Consider the following 24,047-nt stretch of genomic DNA (forward strand, 5'->3'; position numbering starts at 1 on the left):
ATGTGTTCTTATCTCTCTCTCTTTTCACTTGTTACGCCTACTGTATTCATTGAAATTGTACAGTTTTACTATATATAATGTGTGATGTTAATAAATCATTAGATATCCCTTCCTGAACCTTAGTGGTGATGGAACCCGATTCTCAATGACTCGAGTCATCTTAATTAAAGCCCGTATGACTCATATACCACGGACTCTGCCTCTCATTTTTATGAGCTATCCTTATTGTCATTTAATGTATAGAAAAATAGTCCCAGTAATTTTATTTACCACACTTCGGAGGACTACTATTCGGTGCACGGAGATATGGACTGCCCCAAATTGTGATAATTTGTTGATTCTTTCATAATCATGGATATCCGAAAACCAGCCAGTTTTGTTTTGGGCCACGCTCATGGTTTATTTGGGCGGGGGGCGGGGGCCGCGCTTCCTGCTACATGGTTCCTCTCCCCAGGCTCTTCTTTTTCTCTTTCTCTTTCTTTTTCTCTGTACCATCTTATTCTATACTTCGGGTTCATTATTAGGGCGACAGGCACGCTGCTGGAGGGGGGTAGGCCATAGCCTTCTGCAGGGGTGCAGGGTGGGGTGGGTGGGTTAGGGTCTATTAGATAGTTATTTGTTTCTCTGGCTCTTTTGTGTCCTTTCCTTGGGTCTCCACGACTGTGCGTATTCCCGCGGGGTGAGTTACTGGGGGTGAGGAATAGGTATATGATGTAATATGGTACCCACGGCTTTGTTTATCCTGAATTAGTTGCCCCGCCCCCAAGCACGTTTGCTATTTGCATTATTGTTCGCCATTACCGCCGCGGGGAGGGTACAGTAACGTGGAGTCCCCTATTCTCTCTTTTCTTTTTCTTTTTAGTATTTTTGTTTTCTTATTTCCCGGGTTGGGTTGTATAATGATTGCAACTTTATCTGTCTCCCTGATGGTTTTTACAATTCTAGGAACGCTGTTCAGTTTGTCCCTGGGTACGTGAGGTTGTGAGTGGACACTACCAACGAGGAACTGTAAGTGAACCTATGGTTTGCATGCTTTGGACCTTTCTGATTACTGATCTGTGGATTTACTATTATGATGTAGTTGGTTTTGTTCCCCGCAACGTACACCAGGTCGCTATTTATACGACTGATCCTTTATTCTTTCAATATATAAAAATTAACCTCCTTTGATCCTATGTCGAGTGGCTCCATTTAGTTAGCAACATGGACTTGCAGCGTTAGGTAATATCGTCTAACCACTCCGTGCCTTTAATTGGTAATGGTGCTTTCCAGTCTTGTTCCGTGGCCGGCCCCCGGGTTGTAGGCCCGTATTTGTATGCATCCATTTACTCAAATAAAGGTTTTCAAAAATTTAAAAAAAAAAAAAGAAGTGAAGAGACACTGAGAAAGCTAGGATGGATATTAAAAAGTGGTGGGGGGACAGAGCGTGTGCGACAAAGGAGGGAAAGAGACACGGGTGAGGGTATCACGCTACTAGAAAGTGCCAGCCACAATACCCCATGCAGGTCCTACAAAAAAAAACAAAAAAAACCAATCCATTCATAAACACCCAGCCCATTTTAACAATCTCCGAACCAGCACACTGCCCTAAAATAGAACTTGCAAATGGATAATTGTTGATTTTATTCGATTGATTGATTGATTGATAGGCTTTATTTCGATATAAAAATATCATAAAAGCTTGTATAACAAGTATAAAACACAGCATTTATAACAATCACATCCTAATTACACAAAAAGGGAAAAAAAGGAAGAAAATGTTAAAACAGTTAAAACAAGAATTAAATTGACGAGGAGAGCCTTCTTACACGAATCAACCATGTCCACTTTAAAAATTTGGACACAGCACAAACAGTCAACGTGGATGTGTCAGACATTAAAATGCGTAGCGCCACTTTGTGTTGGCGGGTACCTAAAAGTCTACATAAGGGTTTGAGCCAACGCCTTCTAGGTGCACAATAATCCGGACATTCGAAAAGAATGTGGGCTACCGACTCTACTCGAGTGGGGCAACGAGCACAAAAGGGGGAGGACCGGTGAGAGGATTTCCATCGGGCAACTAGTTCACCTACTGGTAGAGTCCCCACTCTGAACTTAAAATACAAGGCGCGGTCGAAAGGGATGGAAATCATATCTAGGTAGGGTTCATAGGCCACCACATCCTTAATCCTCACAAAGGCTACAGTGGAATTACAATGGCATGGTTCTGAAAATAGTTTAGAAGAGACCCAGTTCCAATACAATTTCTTAATCATGGCTTTAGGTGGGGCGGTTCTCAATGCCCACGCATCACCTAGCCCTAACTCCACTAATCAGACCCTCCAGGATATCGCGATTTCGCGATTTCGCGGTTTGCCGCGAAAACGGCACTTTTGTGAAAATGCCGCGATTTTTTAAAAAGTGCCCGCGAAATCGGCACTTTTTGTAGAAATCGCAGCATTTTTACAAAAGATAATGTATGTCGCTATATCCTGGGGGTCTGCTTAATTTCCCGCTAAGTGTTAAATGGCCTTTGGCAGTCGTGGAAAGTTTTGGGTGAGATATGGCGGGCTTCGGCCAGACGAGCGATGCATTGAGGCACGTGCCCCCCCCCTGTGATGGTCCATTGCCTGGAAGTTAAGGCCCAGCTCCCCCGCTGCTAATGGGCGCCGGTTTAAAGCAGCCTGCTTAATTCTCATTGTTATGATTACCCGCGCTAAAAGCCTGTTAAATACCACTTCACTTTATTCAGATGAGGATGGAGCGCGCCTCGCCAGGAGCTGTATATTTTAAACCCATTGTGACCAGCCAGGACCCTCTGAAGGATTTATTGGGCCCTGGGACCTGTTACCTCCAATTTCATATTTCTCATTTTCAAATAATGATGCCAAACAATAAATGAAAGTGTCAGAACCGGAGGCTCATAATACATATAAGTTCCAAGCCCGAGCATGCTTTCTGTATCCAGTGGCTGTCAACAGGTCATCCACTGCAAAGGCGGCGAGTCTGGCCGGCAGTCAGAGCACTGTCCGAGTGTGGAATGGAGTCGTCTGGCTTCCAGGAGTGGCTGGGACGGAGGATAGACGCGCTGGAGATAAATAGTGCTGTGTACACGGCCTATATTCAGGGCCTGCTGCGGGAAGAGGAGAGCGACGAGGACAGGCTGGGTGCATTGCAGAGCGTCCTGGGTGCCTTCTTGGAGGAAGTTTCCTTAGACGATGTTTGTCAAGAAATGTTCACAAAATGGTGTGAAGCAGAAAAATCATCACAATCTCAGGAGAAGAAAGAAGAAAGAAGAAGCATGATGGAGAAGCAGGCCCAGATTGTAGTGAAACCGAAGGAAATTTCAGAGGAAGAGAAACAGAGGAAGGCTGCTGTCTTGGCACAGTACGCCAACATAACTGATGAAGAGGATGACACGGATGAAGAGAAAGGAGCAGCTGCCACTGTGGCCATCCCTTTGGAAAAATCTCTCTTTAAAAATACAAATGTGGAAGACGTCCTCTGTGCAAGGAGGTTGGAAAAAGAATCCCTTCGAGAGGAATCCCAGAAGAAGAAGGAGCAGGACAAGCAACAGAGAGAGAATGGATGCCTGTAATGCTGTTTTGCTGCCCTGGGCTGCTGACGGGCAGTCTTTTGCTTTTCGAGGGAAACAAAGTGTCTACATAGTAAGTAAACCAAATATACATAGCTTCATGTTGTTAAATAACTAAAAAAAATATAGATAGCTGTGTTTGTTGTAGGAAAAATGGGCAAATAAAATGCCGCAAAATTGCCGCTAAATTTCCATATTTGTGCCGCTAAATTTCCATTTTTGTGCCGCTAAATTTGCTACTCCATGCCGCTATATCCTGGGGGGTCTGACTAATAGCCGTTTTATATCCCTCAACCATTTGATCCTGGACCAGCCTTTCATGGCCATAAACTCTGATAGCGCATCTGCATAGGAGGTTAGTTCGGGCACCCGCCACAACCGAGCCCAGAGAAGCAGGGGGCGGAGTTGCGCTTGGTCCTTAATCGATCTGCAACCTAGATCCAATAACACGGGTACTGTAGGAGTACTCAACGGGGGAGCCATCAGATCTTTCAAAAATTTGCTCTCCAATTTTACTAATACGTCCAGGTTGCAAGTACCCCATAGCTCCGCCCCATACAAGGCAGCACTGACCCCTCTGGCTTTGTATATCTCCACAACTGGGGCTATAGGTTTGCTTATGGAGGAGCGTTGTTCCTTAAGTAATACTCCACTCACCCTTTTATGACTGAGGAGCATTTTTTGAATGTGTGGGTTCCAGCTCAATGAGTCATTAAGGCGGAATACCCAAATAATCAAACTCGGATACCCTCTCCAATGGAACAGAGTTCAAAGTCGGAGGTCGCCCAGGTTTTTTAGGCGGATTCATAATCAAATACTTGGTTTTATCAGTATTGATTACCAATCCCCTCAATGAACAAAACTCCTGAAAACTATTCAGGAGACACTGGAGGCCCATAGGGGACTTTGAAATAAGCAGAGTGTCATCTCCAAAAAGCAGTGTTGGGATTCGTTTGCCCGCCAGGGAAGGAGCATCGGAGGGATTTCTTGACAAATGCTCAACCACTCCGTTCACATGAAGAGAGAACAGAGTGGGAGCTAGCACACATCCCTGACGGACGCCCCTTCCCACAGGAATCCTGTCAGTTTTTTCACCATTTGTGCCCCATCGCACCTGCGCAAAATTGCCCGCGTGTAGTCTCACAAGGAGGGATAGGATATACGGAGGCAACCCCAGATCCAACAAAACCTTCCACAACTCCTCCCTTGGTACCAGGTCAAAGGCAGTCTTAAGGTCTATTAAGGCCAAATACAGACTGCCTTTGCCCAGCACCACCACCTTCCAGTACAAGAGAGCCAGTCTGAAGGCCTGTTCAATAGTCCCGGTTCCAGAGCGAAATCCAGCTTGGAAGTCCGACAGGATGTTATTGTCGTCCACCCACTGGAGCACCCTTCCCAAAATCACCTTCCCTGCCACTTTTTGGGATGAGTCAATGAGACTTATTGGCCTGTAGTTGGCTGGGTTATCCCGACACCCCTTTTTAAATATCGGGACAACCTCAGCCCCCTTCCAGGATTCCGGTACAGGCGCACCGCTATTAATAGCATTGAGCAATGATGAAACCAGCTTCTCCCACTCCTTGGGGTTTGCCCGTAGCAAGTCACCCGGTATCCCATCAGGCCCTGCTGGTTTTAGAGGCACCAACGATTCAATTACACCTTCCACCTCTCTAGCAATAAAGGGAACACCGTCAGTATCCCCTGTACAGTCAGCCAAAGAGAAGGTGGTATGGGAAGCCACCTCAATAGGGGTATAGAGGGACGAGAAGTGGTTAAACCAGTTCTGGGCAGGGATGTTACACGTCATCAGGGTGCTATCTGGCCTGTTCCTAGATCTTATAAGATTCCAGAAGCTTCTGGCATCCCTGCCCGTACTTGCTTCCATGAGATCCGCCCAGAACCTGTCCTCCCATCCTCTCTTTGCTGCGATAATAGTCTGAGAGTACTCTTTCCTAGCCAGTCTGATTGCAGCCTGGGATTTGCTTTTAACAGCACCTATCAGGGCGTTTTTCTTCCCCCTACATTTTTTAGTATACCAACCCGGCGGTTTGGACAACTTCTTGCTCTTGCCAGTTCGGGAGGCCTTACTTGGGAGAATGAAAAGGTCACTCAAGGCCTTGGTTGTGTCACAAAAAAGCACTGTGACTTCCCCAGACAAAGGGATCAACGAGTCCAATTTAGACTGAGCTGTATCTAAGAGTGCCCCAATAGCTAGCACTTTCTCTTCGTCTAAGATAAGCTTGCTCCCCTTCAAGAGTCTGCCACAGTTGGAAGGATATACTTCCTGAGGGATAGATGCTAAATGAAACATATGCACCCCCTAGTTACCGATCCACAGGGGACGGAGGGCAAGAGAGAGGAGGTTGTGATCATTCTCAACTGAAGGGAGTACCTCCATATCCTGCAAGAAGCTTCAAAGTTTTACGTCAAGGAGAATATAGTCTATCCTAGACGTGTGGTTGGCCCTATTATAAGTATGGTCTCCAGAAGGATCTGACGACGTCCGTCCGTTAACAGCCCTAAGGCCAAATTCCATGTTTAAGGAGTTAATTTGGACCACCACTTGAGACCATCTCCTGATGGGAGGTATAGTTAGGGCTGGTATCCCTCTCCTAATGTCTTCGTCGGCGGTTCCCAAGGTGTCCTCCAACCCAAGGGGCTCAAACGTGCAGTTTAGGTCCACCGCGACCAGGACGTGAGAACTATTGGGACACTGCCTAAGCAAAGATTTCAACCCTGATACTATAGGTGAATGCGAGCCTCACTTCGTGCCCCTGGCGTAAATATTAAAGATGTCCAAAATTAGCCCTCTCCGCGGTCCCTTGATTGATATACTCAGTAGATTGGGTGAATTTGACGCATGATGAGTAACTTGGCAGCCAAGTGAAATAGCAACCCATATAAGGAGCCCTCCTGAAAGGCGGCCCTTCCCCGAAAGGGGGAACACTGCTGGAACAAAAAAGGATGAATAACCTACCTTGTGACAAGGCTCCCTACTCCAAGTTTCTTGGAAGATGCAAATAGAGTAGCCTTCCACAAGGGTGTTCCAGTCGGGTAGAGCCAGCTTCCTCAAAATACCCACAACATTCCAGCTGAGAATCCTTAGGTCAGGATCCGCCACAACAGGCTCACTGCGGGGTTCAGAGCTGGATACCCCCTTCCTCTCAGGGGGTGTCCAAGGTGCACTTTCTCCTTGTTGAATCCCGACAACCAGGTTAAGATCCTGAACTAGGGGGCTGCTTACAACTGGTGAAAGTGGCGGACTGGCGTTGCTTGGGCCTAGGACATAAGGCTCTAACACAAGCCCCGGGCTCGGAAGCAAGGGAACCACCCCAGGAAAATATCATTTAAGTATTCTGTCATCCTCCCGTATGGCCCTGACCATGCAACTGGCTGATGTGGCAAAGGGATGAAGTGGTTCTCGGGAGGGGTGAAATTGTGCCTCCATCCCCCACCCAAATTAATACCGTAATGGTTTCCTACAGATCTCGGGTAGAAGTAGGTCAAATCTACTACCCCAATACCTGCACCACCAGTCCCCAGATTCTGGTTGCAAATTGTTTGGGCAACCCTGACATCCTTAAAATGAACCACCACACAGTCTCCCTCAAAATGCTTGTGCCCGTAGCCTACCCACCCTACCCTTCTGACACCTAGGATCAGGCCATCTAGTTCCCTAGGGAGAGGTCTATTTGTCCTTAACCAATGCATGGTTTTGTTTTTTAGTGTTTGGTAAGATTCTTGCTGGTCAGCCTTCAAGGATGGTACGTTAGTAAGAATGGCAACATTGGGCTGACAGTCTGGTGGTAAGTTCACGGGTGGTATTCTAGGGGCCTCTTTAGGAGGGAGCGCATCAGGCTGGGTAGCTGGTGGAGGATTCATGCTGATTCTTCTTGGTTGGGCTAGCTCAAGGCCTTTACTAGTGCCAGAGTTTCTCAGATTGACAGGGCCATTTCTACCTGAAACCTCAGAACGCACAAGCTCCTTAACAGGGACAGTACTAGCCTTTGGTATGTTTAGATCTTCTATAACATTCGTTGTGGCCAACCCTGGGTTCCGGACACCCCCATTAGAAGCCACAACATGTGCAGCAGAATCATTTACCACTGCCACCCCTTTAGCCTTCCAGATGCAATAGGTAGGCCCTGTGGGGCTATAGGGGTCGCCCGGGCAACAGATTCCCCCCTGGTTCATCCTCCCTAATTCTAGAATGTAACTTAATGAGAGATTTTATGGAGAAGAAATTGTCCAGGGTCACTTGCTCAAACCTGTCCAACCGCTCTGCCAGCCCTTTAACTCTCTCTAAGACCGGGATCAGCAAAGATTTTAACATTTTCTCTATTTGGGCAATCGAGGGGATCTCATGGGGTGGGAATTCGGCAGAGTCTGCAGTCAGATCAATACATGGCTTCTCCGCTATAGCGCCGGAGAATACACCCCCCATGACCCCCTGGGGGCAACTTACACCCACCCCTGCGCCCTTATGGATCACACCCACCCTAGTGCCAAGTCTTCTAAGTTTCTGGTAGGGTTTGGGATGACAACCTTTGCGCGGGCTAACAGTTCTTTTCCTTTTGGTATGGACAGGTCTATTTGCTACCAGATATCAACACTGGTGGAGGGAGGGGATCCCCATGACTAGAAGGAATATTAAGAGGGAGCATAGGATCGGAGGCATCACTAGACCGTAAATCCGAAGCATCATTTTCGATAAGTGGGGCTATGTCTGCCATACTCTCCAGCCTATCCGAACTAACCCTTAAAGCAGCAACCCGTGGATGATCTAAGGGAAGAGAAGTATTCACCACAGGATCGGTTGCACGTGCTGGAGAAAGAGCTAGCGCCAAGGAACTTAATGACGACCGCTTCTCTGGAAGATGTTTGAGAAGTTTGATGGATAACCGATGCTCAGCACGTCTCTCAGCCAGTCCGATTTCTCTATCTATCTCTCGATTAGCCCTGACAAAATATTTATCTAGGGGTCCTAGAATTGAAACCCCTACAGTAGAGGGTAAGGGATTTGGTGTACACGTAGCCATACCATAACCAAAAATCAATAGTAGAATAAAACTTAATCACTATGGTCGACTACGTAAAAAGTCCCGAAAGTGTAATAGTCCTTTAACAATATAATATCAGACAGGAAACGACTCACTGCATCGAAGTCAGAGAATCAGAAGGACCTGGCCCAAATGTTAGAGGGTAGGCCTAGCCCAGCCTCCTGCAGCCCCTGACGGCCACAGACGGCCCGCCCTTTGCCTGGGCTTCGCCCCGGTCTTCGTCCCGCGGTAGCGTGATGGACCAACCTTAAATAGAGAAGGAGGGAGGGGTTACGGGAAGAGGCGGCTGGTGCGCGTGATGTTTGAAACGCACTGCCCTGTGGGCCTCGCAGTCCCATATCCCGGAGTCCAAAAGTAGTTCAAGAGCAGCAACGGTAGTCCCAGGGTCGGGAAAAGGCAAGATCACCTCCAAAAGTTCAGCTCCCAAAGCCACAGCAAAATCCGACTACGAGCGGCACCTTGTACCAACCTTGTACCAACAGGCGTCAATTCTCCAAGGTTCTCCTTATTAAAGACTAACAATTAGATACAACATTAAAGGTGCATTCTGACAACTGACTCTGGTGCATTTAGTGTACACAGGGCAGTGTTGGTGCCCCTTCCCCAGCAGGGCACCCTTTTAAAAGTACACGTCTCCTGCAGGGTAAAACACACCCATCCAGAGAGCCTAGAAAGCCAGAGACACCAAGGACGTCTGCCCAAAAACACAGGGAGGTGCAGGGCACTGCCCAACCACTCATGGGCACGGAGAACGACCAAGCACGACAGCAGCGAAGCAGTGAAGGGGGTATATGTTGAAGTAATGGTGCTGAAGTAACGGTACCCCCAGCCATGGCCAAGCAACCTCGGCTGCCCCAGGGAGAGCAGCAATAATTGCCCCCGACCCGCCAAGTCTCGGGTGACATGCATTCCCTTCAGCCTTCTCCAGAGCAGGACCAGGGCGCGGGTACACGGGCAAGCCCCCGCGTGCCCCGGAGTGCCCAGCACGTGCACACAGAGCGATCCATTTATAGCTGCCAAGCCTTTCAAAGCACTCTGGCACCCAGTGCAAGTGCCCATTAAAAGTTCACTCACGCGAGGCGCTGGGAGTGAACCCGAGCAACCCCCCACCCTACATTCAGGAATTAGTCCCCGGCACCATCCAGTTTTTGGAGATTTCCCTACAGCCAGCCTTTTCAAGAAACCGTCAAGAAATTTGCCACAACGAGGGCACAGGTGAACCAGACAAGCGCCAGGATGAGAGGAGAAGCCCCCCCCCTCCACACCTTATCTGGGAGAGCGGGAGGCAGCCAGAGGGCTGGGCTCCATGTTATCGTGGCGGCTCGCAGGGATGAAACAAGCATTTACAAGTGGGGCCGGGGTCGGAGACACGGACAATGGGAGGGGGGGCGGGAACGGGCACACGGACAGCGGGAGGAGAGGGGAGCACTCACCAGGACTTTTTCCGGCGGCGGTCGGCCTGGAGGAATGACACAAAAAAAGCTAAAAAAATAAATAAATAAACCACCGCCGCAATGACGTTCTAAAAGGGGCGGAGAGGGAAAAAATGTACGGAACGCCCACGAATCGCCTCGGACAATGACGGACGCCTCTCTCTTCCAATGGCTAGCCTTCATTTATGGAGCTAGCCAATGGAACAGAGAGGCGGAACAAAGCCCCATACTGGTAAACAAAAGTTTTCGCCTGCGCGAACGCTGCTGCGCAGCGGATCGCCAGGCAAAACCTAAAAACGGATGCTGAGTTCAAGGTGTGGGTTAAAGACTGAGAGTTGGGTATGAAAATTGAAAAGTCTTCCGTTCACGAGGTCAATAAAGCGATTATCGTTAAAGGTGTAATACTAACACCGTATGCTATTTTGCAACTAGACATCTGAAGGGTGTAATGGCTGATAAGGTGCAAACCTTGAATTGATGTATTTGCTAGTTTTATTTTTAAGTCTGGCTTGGTAGTACACCTGTCTGCAAGACGTGTTACCATTTTCTCAAATTAGGTATTCAACCTAATGGAATTATGCAGTATGCCAGCTCATCAGTGTTCTGACAGGTGCCGCGGTTTTGCTGGGGTAACATTGCGTAACACTCATCTAGCAGTCACCCTGTTGTGCCGCTTCATAGTCGCCCGCAGACACCAACTACAGAATGGCTGCTCAAGCCTCCCATCCTCAGAAGGGACCAGAAAGACGGGCGATAATCATAGACTGTCTTTGCTGGTTGAAAGCAGCCATTTTACAGAGGTATCGTTGTTTAACTTATACGTGAAATTAGTTGAACTGATACTCAATTCGCACAGTTTTAAGTTACCCATCTTGGTTTTTTAAATCCTTTTTTTTCAAAACCAACTCGGTGAGAATGTTTAAACGCATAGTTCAATTAATATGCAAATCAATGGGAGAGAGAGGACTAGATAGGCTAGCCCGTATCCCCTGGGTTATATGTATAAATCAATAAGGACTAGCTAATTTTAGGAGAAGTAAACAGACTCAGATAGGTACGTCAATGAATTAGGAAATAGCACTGTTTTCCTTATAAAGCCCTCACCCACCGACCTAGTCGGTGGCATGCTTCATCATCGGGCCCACCACAGTGGCACCGAATGTGCCCCGGGTGTGCTACAACGCCAGGAGACTGCGGAGCAGGTATATTGCTGAGTGTGCAGTGAAAAGGTGAGAAAAGTGAAGATTAAAAAGCTATACTAGAGGTCCCAGCACCCGAGGGTTATCAATCTTTAATAAACTGGGCCTCTGTTAGCGGATTAAAAAGGCAAAGGGACGTAGATTGGAGTGTTATAATGACCTCCAACGTCCAGTGTGGTCTACATGTTTCAGCCAGTGCCTTGTAAGTTTTAAGCTGGCTTTCCTCAGGACCAATAGGATATGTGAACAGGTGCAAATTAAATAGTAAATTAAATTAAATTTAAGTGTTTGTGTAATTCTTTGGCTATGTGTAGCGCACACTAAGGCGCTATAACTGTTAGAGGGGGATTCCCTCAAGCTTGACTACAGAGAACACATAGGACAAAGACAAGACGTACAAGGTAGAGTCATATTAATATGGTATCTCTTTAAACCACTAAATGCCGGCTTATAAGGTGGTGTGCGACCTATGTTCGGCTATGGTGAGCTCATGCCATCTGCATGAAACTGGTGAGGATTTTAATGAACCCGTTAGTGATAGGTGCTGGGCTAAAAAGCGAAATTACAAGGTGAGGTACAGGTAAATATAGTACTAAGTCCTCACTCTGTTATTTCTTTGTAAAAAGCCTCAGGGGTCGCCTGGCAGAGAAAGAGACCCTGTGGAGATAAAGGGTTGTACAAATCTATCCAACCTGTAGGGAGAAAGAGTTGGTGCTTACCCGATTTGTAGGTCTAATGGTCGTTTTTACTCACGAGTAGTTCGGTCTGGTTCCTCCTTGGACCTATTCGTCCTTCCGCGGCGCCCGATATGAGTTGGAAGGGCCGCCCGGTTTCTTATTTATGCAACTCGCTTGGTTGGAATTACCTGCGTGAGGTAGAAAGAGAGGGAGGGGTGCGCGCTAATCGCCGTATCATTGTGGCCCTTGTTGCGCATGCGCCGAAGGGTGGTGCGCGTTATGCGCATGTGCGGTTAGTAGCGCCAGCGCATGGGCGCAGACTGATTGGGATTAGTGCTGCGGGCATTATGTGCATGCGCCAGTGTATGGCGCCTGCGTGCTAAAACAGATTAAGTCAGGTTTGATGACATGGTGAAGAATTGGGTATCCCAAGCGTGTGCGAGTTTATGTCAGGATCAAGCCTCACTGCGCCTACCCAATTTGTTAAGGAACTACAATTCCCATGAGTATCTGTTTTCAGGAAGTATATGGGCGGTGGAGACAGGAAGGAAGTTGCACGTAATTTTGAGCCTTTGCTTTGTTTCTGTCGAGATTGGAGAGAGTCCTGTTAGCTGTGGCGTGAAGCTGTGCAATTCGGCTGGAGCCACGGACCCGACATCACCCGTTCTTGTGAGGTAAAGTGTTGGGCATTATAGCCGCTGGGAGCCGCTCTGCTCGCGTGCTTATTTCCTTGTTGTTGCTAATTCCCCGTTTGTGTGCTGGAGGATACGCGTCGGCTGACGCGTGCTAGTTCGGAAGGGGGGAACTGATTAAACAGATTTTGTTGTCCGCGGAACTGAGCGGCGGCTGCTGCCAGTTGCCGTGAAGTTCGTTTTTCTTGGATTGTGACTTTATTCTTGGGCTTGGGACTGAAGTGGATTGAAGGTGGGTTTTCCGTATTTAAACACCGAGGGTGTTTTGGATCACGTTATCACTGGGGTAGAGTGGTGGTCACAACTACCTACCGCCGGTGCTTTGGAATACTTGGTGCATAGTTGCTTGTAGCGGAACGTAGTGGTGGTCGCAACCACACGTTACCGTTCAGCAAACACGGACATGTTAAAGGGTGAACACTAACCTATTGTTTCTCCGTCTGTGGTCCATTATTCTTTCCTTGCCCATTTTCAGTGAAATGACAATAGCATATTCGAGTGATTATAGAGCTTCCTCTCTTCAACTCTTTTATGGTTTATGAACTACTGGGGAAGTGATGTCTACTGCATTGAATAAGTAGAGGACTACAAGTCTATGGGGTCATATGAAAAGTCCTAATCCTCATGATATGGTGTGTATGGGTATTGGCGTTAATGAGCTGGTTTGGAGGTGTAGTGAATAGCGATTGGTGTAATAACTACTGTGTTTTGTTGCAGGAAGCTGGACTATATCTGTCTTATTAGGGTTGGAGGAATGTGTACAGCCTCATAAGGTATTCTGGTTCTAGTGAGAATTAATGAGAGTAGACTTATACATAGATTTGTGCTATAATTCCTATGTTTTGTCATTTCAGATCCCTTGTCCCTGCTGACCCCTTCCCTTCCCCGGTCTCTTTTCATTATTCATCCCTCGCCTGATGGTTTGAACCCCCTGTGTTTTACATCCAGGGTGTTGGTAACATCAGGAGGTGGACCCCTTTGTTCATCGATCGTATCCTGCGGAGCGGGCCCTCAGTTTACACATGTGGCAGGTGATGTGGATGCACCAGAGTATGGCGCTGAAAGGCTAGGAGTAAAACGCGGTTGGTTTAGGGTTGGGGTTGGGGTTGGTTTAGGGTCAAGTTTTTTTACAGTTTGTCCAGATAAGCCAAATTTTGGGGTAAAGATGATGAAAAACCCAACGTGTAGGGGGTTACACACGCCGGAGGTGGCTACTTGTAAGTGCACATAAGTGCACTGGGGACACACGGTGGGAGAGAAGGGAGCAGTAATGGGGGCGCTCATGCAGAGATACCCTGGCACAGTTATCGCTACATTATACAGTGTTTCATAGTCGATTTAGACCACTAGAGAGTAGGCTAGGGGGACTGTTACAAAGCTAGAGTGTTCCATGGTATGGCGTCGTTGAGGCCATGGATATGTGTGGATAACCGATATATCCAGCGTTGTTCCTTTTGTAGGAGAAGTGTTTCATTGGTGGAGTTGTCAAATTTTTCAATGACTGTCCAGGAGAAATCGTTGGGTGTGTGGTTGTGGGTTAGGAAATGGTCTGTGAGCTTGCTTATATTTTTAACACGACTTATCGTGCTTCTGTGTTCCGTCATCCTTGTTCGCACTTTTCGGGTGGTCATGCCAATATATCTTAGGCCACATCTGCAGGTTATCAAATACACCAGGTTGGTGGAGTTGCAGTTTGTGAATTGCTGCTGTGTCCAGGTTTTGCCTGGTTCCAGATTTAATGTTTTGGAAGGTGATGTTAAGTGGCATACACTGCAATGATTGCATGGTTGGTGGCCAGTGATTTTAGGCAGGCCTAGTTCAATTCATAACAATGTGATAAAAACAATTGTATAGCGATGGCCTAAGACTTCACTCAGAAAACACAAAGGTATACACAACTGCTTGATAAATACTTTACACTACCAAATAAAGGAATGTCCTCATTGCTGTGTCCCTTTCTTGCTGTAATCTGAGCACCTGAAAAGACTGTGGCCCATATGTAGGTAAAATATATTTACCGATTCCTAAATACCGAGTTTTACCGATTTGGTATTTAGGATTTGGTAAATGAGATGTAGGTAAAAAATCGGTAACTTTTACCGATTCGAAAAAATTCGGAAAATGTGTACGGATTCGGTATTTACCAAATCGGTAAATGCCGATTTGGAGATTCAAAAAAACAAGCAATTGAGGAATCAACCAATCCTGTGCATCCACCTCACCCCAACCAGGAAGTGGCCACACCCATGCAGGTGCAGACAATCAGAACCTTCTGGAGAGCTGGGAGTGCAGAGAGCAACTGAGCCACTGGCTGAACATTGCAGAGGAGAACTGCAGGATGGCATCCAATGAATCTGAGAGGGAAGGAGCAGAAAGGAAAAGGACAATGAAGTTCAGTGCAAGTGAGCTTCGGGTCCTTGTGGAGGAGGTGGTGAAACAGCACACAGCTTTTTGGAAAGCAGTCCCTGCAGGTAGCAGAAGCAGTAACAATGAAGATCTGGCTGGCAATCCAGGCGCAGGTGAATGCTATTGGGGTGAGCCCACGGGACATTAATGACCTCAAGAAAAGGTGGTATGACCTTTGGATCGTCACCAAGAAGAAGCTGGCTGCACAGAGGAAACAGGCCAGTCTCACAGGGGGAGGAAGGAGCAGGGCACCTGCCCTCACTGACCTGGAGCAGCTGGTTGAGTCAACCCTGGAGCCCGAGTGTGTGTCTGGAATTGGGGATGCAGACAGCTCAGGTAGAGCTGCCACAAAACAAGGTAAGAAGCATGCACAGCAATCCTTCCCCCTTCCATATCCCCATTCCCCAATGTGGCTGTGTGACTCACACTCCAGTACAGGTTTTAGTATACACCAGCAATGGATTATTGGAGATGTAGTCAGTGAAACACCCATCATGACAGTCATCACACTAAACAACAAGGCATGCCACACACATCAGTTAGAAGCAGCAAAGGACATTGAGATAGTGTGACAGGAATGTAATTTAATATTGAAATGCAGGGCTGCAGGACCACTGAGCTAATGTCCATATCTGTTCACAGGAGAGTCATCGCGCAGGACTGCGCAGGAGAAGGAGGGAAGGGCACCCCAGAAGGGAAGAACAGAGGATGCCAGCACAAGTGCAGGTCACAGCACTCCACCACCACCGGCATCAACACCACAGGCAGCTGCACCAACAGAGCCAGCCGCAACACCAGAGCCAGCATTGCCACTGCTGATTGGCTCACCACCACATGTGACATCAGCAGCACAGGAAGATGTGGCAGATTAAAAGTTCACGCGACGGAGGCTCGAGGTAAGAATGTGCCTCCTGGTCAATTAAAATGTTGCATGAATAACAACTGTAACTGCAAAATACTCCTATGAGTCTATTTTTATATTAAACGCAACCAAGTATAAATTGAAACAGTCTGACCTGTAGTAGCTGGCAGGCAGTAACTTCCCAAACTGCTTGTAGCTGAGCTTGTTGTCCGAGGCTCCGCAAGAACACCTCACCACGGACAGATCACAAAAGTGTTCACAGCAATGAGGAATAAAACCTATGTGTAAAGCCAGAAGAAGTACACGGGAAGCCTCACTAGATGGCGCTTGTTCCTCACGCTGTCAGACACTGTAATTCACTGTAAATATAGGTAGACGATCTCTTCTAATGCTTGTTGGAAGGCAGGAAGTTTCAATGTGAAAAGATTGGCGCTTGCTCCTCACGCTGTCAGACAGTCATTTACTGTTTAAATATAGATAAACGATCTCTTCTTAGCTTGTTGGAAGGCAGGAAGCTTCAGTGTGAATAGATGACAGGTTGCCTTCAAGCGACACAACCACATTTATGGTAGTTGTCAAGCGTTGAAACACACTGCTATTTTGTTCACCTCTTCCTTTTCTTTTAAGTCAATAAATGTAAGGAGTGTCAAGCGCCCAGGGCAGACTGTCCAGATGTTGGAGGACACTGGTGGGGCTAGATGGGCGTTCTTCTCCTTGTTTCAAGTTTACTTTCTAAAATTAGTTTCCAGTACAAAGAGTCTCTTATTTAATTCAAATATTTTACCTCAAGTAGCTAGCAAACAGGGTTTTTTCACCAGATCGTTGCCAATATTGAAAGAAACAAAAGTAGTCATGAGGTAAACTAAAGTAGAGGTTTATTTAGAAGTTACAGAAATGTAGTTGCATGTAGATAAGCTATTACATGGTGATTGATGGTTGGTTCAAGACCCCACCAGAAGCTGCATCTTTGCTGCTCAGCCCACTCTCTCCAACTGTCATTCTTCCAGTCCACCAGGCACAACAGCATTTCACACAGTCATCAGGCATTTCAAGGTTCCATACATACACACATGCATACTGGCTAAGCAGAAGGAATGTAAGTACAACAATATTACACTAGGGTTAACTGTTTTTGTTAGGGTTGAAGCTGCTATAGATGTCTTGAAATAGTAACATACAGCCTGGCTGTGGCCTAAGTGTGCCTCAGCCTCACTCTCTGGCGTCATTTCTAATATTTATACTACTCGTGAGAAAGAATCACTCATAATCGTTGAAATGTCCCTCATAATTAAAGTGAAACTATGAAAATGTCACACATGGCAATCAAACCTTGGCAGTTGCGAAAACGGACATAGGGTGCATGGAAGGAAAGAGAGCCCTTGGGAGGGACTTCTAAATCTAATGCTCGCCCTCTCTATTATCTGAAGGAAGACCCTCCATTATAGGAAATTCTATTCTCCATGACTATAGAAGTGCCTTCCCAGTGGGTTCTTGTGGTTGGAGTGTTTGCTATTTATTGCAGTATTATCTTTCTACCTGTGTCTGATACTCGTTTGTAACATGCACACGCCACTTTTCTCTTGTAACACTCTGTTTACCTCTGACACCTTCGGAGAAAGTCCGCGCTATATACAAGCGCATAAAATAAATAAATAAAGAGAGGGAGAGCACGAGGGCAGTCCCAGCAGAGGCAGGCGGTGTGGCTCAGTCCTTGGATGTCACTCCTAGGTGCACTGAGCCTTGGCAGCCGTGTACAGCCCCCCCCGCAGACCCGCTTCGGGCGGGAGACTCCCGAGTTTTGAAGCTAAAAGTGTCTGTATCATCTCCCGGGATTGAACTTCCGGGTCCGCCATCTTGCAGCAGGCAGAGAATTGAACTTCCGGGTCCGCCATCTTGCAGCAGGCAGAGAATTGAACTTTAGGGTCCGCCATCTTGCAGCAGGCTCAGAATTGAACTTTCGGATCCGCCATCTTGCGGCCAGCAGAGGGTTGTACTTCCGGGTCCCTCCCCACGCGTTTCCGGGTAGACGCCAACGCCAGTGAAGGCTCGTGCAGGAGGTAGGACGTGCACCGCGAGCCGAGCCCGGGTTATGCAGGGCTGGCCTGGGGATTCATGCACCTGGAGCGGAGAGCTGGATATAACCTCGCCTGCAGGTAACGGACTGCAGTACTGGTGGGCAGCTCAGAGGGTGAATGCGCCTGCTGCAGAGCCCTGAATCTAACCTCACCTGCTGGTAACTGACTGCAGTACTGGTGGGCAGCTCAGAGGGTGAATGCGCCTGCTGCAGAGCCCTGAATCTAACCTCGCCTGCAGGTAACTGACTGCAGTACTGGTGGGCAGCTCAGAGGGTGAATGCGCCTGCTGCAGAGCCCTGAATCTAACCTCACCTGCTGGTAACTGACTGCAGTACTGGTGGGCAGCTCAGAGGGTGAATGCGCCTGCTGCAGAGCCCTGAATCTAACCTCGCCTGCAGGTAACTGACTGCAGTACTGGTGGGCAGCTCAGAGGGTGAATGCGCCTGCTGCAGAGCCTTGAATCTAACCTCGCCTGCAGGTAACGGTGTCTGACCCCGTCTGCAGCTCTGCGGGTGAATGCACCCGCTCCAGGGCCCTGAATCTGGGACCTCACCAGTCGAGGTGGGCGAGCCGAGCTCGGGCTCTGGACTGGCCTGGCCTCGCAGCCCGTTCATTAGTTGAGCATGCATAAATAGTTGCCCTGTAAATCATGCAATAAACCTTGGGTAAAATATGGATAGTTTCTAAAACTACATTTATTTAATATGCAAAAGCATTTCACCCTAGTACATCAGGTTATATCACTGCATTGTGAGGTCATTATTAGAAGTGATCATTTTTAAATATGAACTTGGATATATTCCTGTCCCACGTCCTGACGACATTGCCATTAGCAAACTAAGAGGCCAGTCAGTTGCTGTTTGCACACTATATGTGGCCTAAACTCTTACTATACATGGAGCAATATTCTATCCTAGTAAATCACATAGAAGAGGTTTTTGTACATTACAGGGCTATTAAAACATTCCTTTTCCCTCCCAGCGTGTAGGAGTTCTGTTGGATTTCTGTAATGTTTGGTTTGTTATGTCTGGGCATTTTCCTTCTGCCTGTCAAAGCGCCGGGACGCCCCTTTGCTGGGGGCAGCTGCGCACTATAAAAATCACTATAACATAACAACTCGCCTATTTGAAGGGGCTCCCACGTGTGAAATGAAGACAGTGGAGGAACAAGTTAATCAAGCTGAAACCCAAGATTGATTTCAAGTTTTCTGGTTTCCAATTATGCAGTTCATCCACTCGATGGCTCTTTTTCACTCCTTTTTCAAAGGATCATACTTTATTAGGTCGAGCCTATAGCAGCGCACATGCACTGCTCTTGCGAGACTTATAATTAGAGGCTTTCAAAAGCTAACCACAACCTCGTGCGTGTGTGGCCTATTGCTTGCGGTTACCCGCACGGGTGCCATATATTTTGAATTCTCATGCCCGGACACGGGTGCGATAATTCAAAACATATGGCCTGGTGCTCGCTATCCGCACGCGCCACTCGCGGGATGCTCCGTCGTCATGGCTCATTAAGCGCATCGCTCGCGGGCACCCTTACAGCGTGCGCACATGGGCCGCGCACCGCTGCTCCCACTAGTTTATTTTTTATATCTCCCACTTTCCTCTTCTTAAATGTTGGCTTGTGCTAGAAGCCTTCCTGTCACTTTGGGCAGCAGCTATATCCTCGGCGCACACAATGCAGCTCCTCCAATCTCTCGGCCCCCACAGCTTCCCCCTCTGGACAGAGACACGAGCCTGGCACGTCTCGCTCATTGGAAAGATCTGTGAGCAATCTTTTAAGGGCATCTTCTGCATGCACAGGATCAAGCATGGCCGACTTCGCCTCAAAATGAGACACACTTCACTTTCATTTCTGTTAATGCTTCAGCAGTCTTGTGGCTCGCGTGCTGTTTTCCATCAATCTACGGGGCCAGATGAGCCCCTGGCTCTTCGCTGTCATCATCTGCTACATGGCTGCAGGAGGATTGCAGCTTCCTTGTGAACGTAGTGCGAAAGCGGGTACCAAATTCTGTTCTCATCTAGTTTTGCAAAGTACAAAAGTGCACAGTGGGTGGGGTCGAAACAGCCGCACAGAGGGGATAGTTATAATCCCTATATTTTGTGCATCACTTTTGTATTCCAGTGATACAAAAACATATGGCACGCGTTCAGGCGCTTCCAACGGTGCCAGCGCACTTTTCCTTCCATCGTGGCCTGTGAGTGGGACAGCCTCAGGTAGGGGGATGGGCTTCAGTGCTTGCGGCAGAGGGGGGTTTGGCCACATTCTTAAGTGCATAAAACAATTTCCTCACACTGTCCCTGCGCCTCAAGATCTTAATTCTCTCAGCGAGAGAAACGCGCTCTAGAGGGGGTTGAACCAGAGGCTTGACCGAGATGCTTAGCTCGGGCTCAGCTTGAGGTCCTATTGAAACTTAAAACCCAAAACGAGCCGAGCCTTCATGTGGTCTCTGCCTGCCGCCCATGCTCGTGCGCCAGGAATTAAAGACCACCATTAGCCTTTGATGTAAGCACGAGAAAGAGATACCATATCACCTAGTGGCCAAATTGCGCAATAAGAAACTAGAACACCTGGGATCGGTTCTGTCTTCCTTGCTTGGGCAAATCATGCGATCACGGTTAGATATCTTATTTCACGGTGCCCCCTTGTTGCCTATCAGAGTGCCCTGAAATACATGAGTTGGCGATGTGCGCTGTTTAAAAACTCTTTTGGGTTTAATTTAGTTGTCTATATTGCGTTATTCCATCTATAATAAGGAATAAAGGAGACCTAGTTTAGAGAGGACAACAGACTTGCCTCTTAAAGCACGATTGGCATTGTCGCCATGGTGGGGAGGAGGCAGGGATGTTTCAAAGATCAAAAAATTCATTTTTTAATAAATTCCACAAAGTGCATAATCCAATATAAGATCACACACTTCAGCATATATTTTTGGAAATCTGAAGAGACCTTATGGCATTATGTTAGTTCCATGGTTTGCCAGGCAATCTTAGTCATGACTCGTGCACAGGCTCCTAGAGCCAAGCCTGACCCTTAGCTTGGCTTGGATCTCCTAATTCGTTTGTTGGCTTTCTCACTTCCAATGTCGAGACCGGCATGGAAAAGCACTATATACAGACACATTGAGAGATAAGCACACAGAGACAGGCACATACATTCCCCTAAACTGAGAACAAGAGACACAGCTCAGGGACTGTGACCTTCGCAAGATGATCACTCCAAAGCCATCCTCTATAGCCTTTACAGGGGCATCGCAGTGCTTAATTTGTAAAATAATAAGTTGCCCAGAAGCCCATGGCCACAGCTATTAGATGTCTCTGCGCCGAACACCAAGGCAGAGTAGAACTAAATCGACCGGAGACGTCTTTAATTCACCAGAAACTAAATGCACCTTTAACTCTCTCTGACAGGTTTCTGTTTTCTCTCTTGATACAGATTTTTCATCTTTCTCTTCCACCGTCTTCCTCATTTGTATGTTTCCCGCTTGTGTGTTTTCCTCTCTTGGGAAATGTCAGATGAGGAAAAATGATTGCCGATCTAACAAAACGAGTGCAGTGGCCCCCACCGGCAACCATCGACTCAAATAAAAATACATTGGGATCTCCAAATTTAAACAAAAAACCCTCCTGTGATGGATTTGCCCCACTAAGCATAGCCTTAAACATACAGCCGACCCCTGTGTTAGTAGGCGACTTCAGTAGCATGCGAGAATGGGTAAGTTGGAATGCCCATGCATACAACTGAAGATCTGGAGCTGCCAGACCTCCCTTTTCTCTTCGGCGGATAACTTTTTCCAGGCAATCCTGGGTATATGGTACGCCCAAATAAATGAATTGATATCACTCTGCAACTTAAGTAGATAAGAAGGCTCGAAATAAAGAGGAATAGTATTAAATAGAAAAGTGATTCTAGGTAAGAGACATTTTTATCAGATTTACCCTTCCCAAAATGGACAAAGGTAATGAGGACAATGATCTCATAAGTTTTCGACATTCCTTCGCTACTACGGAAACATTGGTTTTGGCTAATTTACTGACATCCTGGACGATATTGATACCAAGATACCTAATTTTTAAACTAGGCAGCACCCCGACTCCTCGATGTTCCAAGCCATGATCTCTGTTTTAGAGGCATTGATTTCATATACGGAGATTGCACCAAAATCCTGAGCCAATTTAATCACAGAAGGAAGGGCTGTATGCAATTCTGATGAAAATATCGTCCGCATAAAGGGCCACCTTCTTCTCCCACTCCCTGTACCTAAAAGGCGTGATGTTAAGATCATGCCTCAGCCGTTGGGCAAAGGGTTCAATATATAGGTCAAACAGGAGAGGGGAGAGTGGGCAGCCCTGACGCGTTCCCCTAGTAATGTTAAAAGGGTCCGACAGAGATCCGTTCACCAACAGGCAAGCTGAGGGATTCTGGTATAACAATCTCACCGCTCGACATAATTTATCTCCAAAGTTAAACTTACCTGACATGTATGACCAATTAACCCTGTCGAAGGCCTTAGTAGCGTCGAGCGTGAGTACAGCCAGGGGAAGGGAATCAGTGTGGATGTAATATCAATAGCCCCTATCAAGTCGTAAGTTAGTTAAAAAAGCTGTCGACCCTTAACAAAGCCCCCTTGGTCCTCGTGCAAGTTATGACCTGCTACCAGCCCCAATCTATTGGCCAAAATAGAGGTGAAGATTTTATAATCTACGTTAAGGATGGAAATCGGCCTGTAAGACCCACAATTTGATGCAGGTTTACCAGGTTTTAAAATCAGGGTTATGGATGCACTATCTCACGAGGCTGGGGGAGAAACACCCTGCTGGAGGATCTGGTTGAATAAGGTAGTTAAGAATGGAACAATTGCTTTCCCCAAAACCCTATACATTTCAGCGGGAAGGCCATCAGGGCCTACCGCCTTCCCTTTTTTGCTACTCATAATGGCTACATTGACCTCATCCTGCGAGATCCTCCGGTCCAGACAGGCACATTGTTCCAGGGTCAATGAGGGTAGTGGAATCTCACTCAACCAGTCCTCAATACTATCAAACTCAATACACTTATCCTCCTTATAGATGTCCTGAAAAAACAGCCTAAAAGTCCTCCGAATATCCTCATCAGATGTGTATACAATGCTATCCTTAGTAATTGAGCAAATATTATTTCGTACCTGATCAGTCTTAGTTTTCCAAGATAAGTCTACCCGCACCCTCCCCATACTCAAAATCAGCGATTTTACCCGCCTCCCACCTGCGAAGTACACGAGTATTCAACACAGAATCCCGCTGCCCCTTCACTCGTATTAACTTATTCTGTAACTCCTGTAAAGTATGAGCCGAGGCATCTGAATGCAAATCTATTTCACATTGTAGTTTTACAATTTCAGCCTCAATAGTGGATACTTCCTCCCTATATACTTTCTTCCTATAGGTAACACTGCTGGTTATTTGGCCCCTTAAAAAGGCCTTATAGGAGTCCCAAGCGCACCCTAATGAGGCTGAGCCAATGTTCACTTTCATGAACCACTCAGTCTCACTCAACAAAGAGGCGATCTCCCCCACTTCCAAGAGAAGCAAGCGATCAAACGACCACATTCTAGGGGAACCTTGGGCAATACCTTCCATTTCCAACCATACAGCGGAATGGTCCGACAAGTGTGAGGGGAGGTAGGAAATGTTCTTTACTGCACTCTTCAGACTCTGACTGATCAAGATAAAGTCAATCCTTGATTGATGATGATATTTATAGTGGCGAAATGAGACGCCTAGCTGTTGCCCTGACCTTAGTCTCCATATATCTAAAAAGGCGTTCTGTTTCATAGTATCTAATAAGAGGGCCCTGGTTTTAGAGGGGACTGAGGCCCGGCTATTGGGTGATTTATCAAGGAGGGGGTCGAAAAATTAAATTAAAATCTCCGGTCAAAACAATAGGTTCTGAATACAATAAGTGAGAAAAAATGGATATAAGAACTGAGGGGTCATCATGGTTCGGACCATAATATCCGACAATTGTGATTTGTGCACCCAAAATATTTACTGTTGCGACGACCCATCTGCCACCTGGGTCTACTAA

General features: G+C 47.1%; 1 protein-coding gene and 1 pseudogene across 3 annotated transcripts in view; both read left to right on the forward strand.

Moving 5' to 3' along the window:
- Positions 1 to 24,047, forward strand: part of LOC147725719 (uncharacterized) — a 454,500-nt gene that overhangs the window by 379,451 nt on the left and 51,002 nt on the right. The window contains exon 1 of one of the 3 annotated variants that reach the window (XM_086964411.1): positions 17,910 to 18,056. The exons of 1 other annotated variant lie outside the window; for it this stretch is intronic. The gene's annotated coding sequence lies outside the window, so the exon portion shown is untranslated. Of the gene's footprint in view, positions 1 to 17,909; positions 18,057 to 18,353; positions 18,377 to 24,047 lie in introns of those variants that run through there. One more of the 3 variants, XM_086964413.1, reaches the window with a different exon arrangement.
- On the forward strand, positions 2,996 to 3,577 carry LOC147725723 (coiled-coil domain-containing protein 43 pseudogene; annotated as a pseudogene).

This window comes from Lissotriton vulgaris, chromosome 3_2 (genome assembly GCF_964263255.1).
Source record: "Lissotriton vulgaris chromosome 3_2, aLisVul1.2, whole genome shotgun sequence".
In the NCBI taxonomy this organism is placed as follows: Eukaryota; Metazoa; Chordata; class Amphibia; order Caudata; family Salamandridae; genus Lissotriton; species Lissotriton vulgaris.